Source organism: Propithecus coquereli, unplaced genomic scaffold (genome assembly GCF_000956105.1).
Source record: "Propithecus coquereli isolate 6110/MARCELLA unplaced genomic scaffold, Pcoq_1.0 Scaffold224, whole genome shotgun sequence".
Classification (NCBI taxonomy): domain Eukaryota; kingdom Metazoa; phylum Chordata; class Mammalia; order Primates; family Indriidae; genus Propithecus; species Propithecus coquereli.
Genome location: NW_012147634.1, coordinates 3280083 through 3281267, shown reverse-complemented (window position 1 = coordinate 3281267; position 1185 = coordinate 3280083).

Genomic DNA, 1185 nt, shown 5'->3' with positions numbered 1-1185 from the left:
AAATGACAAAATTATAGCTATTTTTAGAGAGATAATTTATATTTTTTTACATTTTGAAACTTAAATTTTACCTTGTGAGTTATTTATGCAAATGTACAGAGATAGTAACATAATTAATGTAGAGAGCTGTGAAAGAAAGTTACGTGAATCAAATTGTATGCCGTTATTTTTAGCAAATTCAGAGTATAGTATTACAATATGGTTACCCAACCTCTCTTTTATTTTTTCTTTTCTTCCCACAAAATGGCCTCAAGGAACCACGGTGACAGTGGTTTCTTCTTTTGAGGAAGGAGATATAGGCAGGAAAGAGTAAGGGCAAAAGAGCCTCTTCTGAGCTTAGTGAGTTACCTTTAAAAAACTTTTCTCTAAATACCTGCTTATAATTCTATATCTGCTTCTATCTCATTGGCTACCTCTATTTATAAAGAAAGCTGGGAAATGTATGTTTTAAATGCAGGCACATTTTGAAACAAAAGGTTCTAACACCAAGGAGGAAGTAGAAGAAATATTCACTTAGCAACTAGTGGTCTCTGGCACAATAAAATGGAAGACCGTTAGAGTGGATAATTTATGGAAGATGTGCCATATGAAATGTTAATGTATGATTGTCCTAAAATTGGAAGTTGATGTAAATGTCATGAGGCAAATTTTAATTTCTTTGCTTTCCAAGTCAATGATCTATAAAAAGAGAGAACTATTTACTTACCGTGTTTAACTTAACCCAACTATAGCAGGAATAGAAAAATATTGTTAGTAAAAGAACGTGAGTTAGATTCCCCAAAACTTTCTTTTTGAAATTAAATCTGATTATTTTGAAAGGTGGATGACAAACCAGTGTTCTCCTCTTCTGTTACCTCCTTTTTAAAATTCTTGTTTGAGATCCAAGACTCACCTGACCTTCAGCTATTCCACTTTCTCATTTTACCTTCCTGTTTTAAGGGCCTGAAGACATCAGTAAGTGACAACCAGTAAAACAAAATGCCCAGTAGCAAAATATAGTAGTATACTTCAAAAAGGAATTATAGTCTAACAAAAGTATGCTATGTAATTTATGATTTTATAAACGGACATGGTTTTCATAGTAGTCAAAGATGATATTTTGTATCAGTTGTAATGTCTCCTTTTCCATTTCTGATTGAGCTTATTTAAGTCTTTTCTCTTCTATTTCTGGTTAATCTAGCTAGT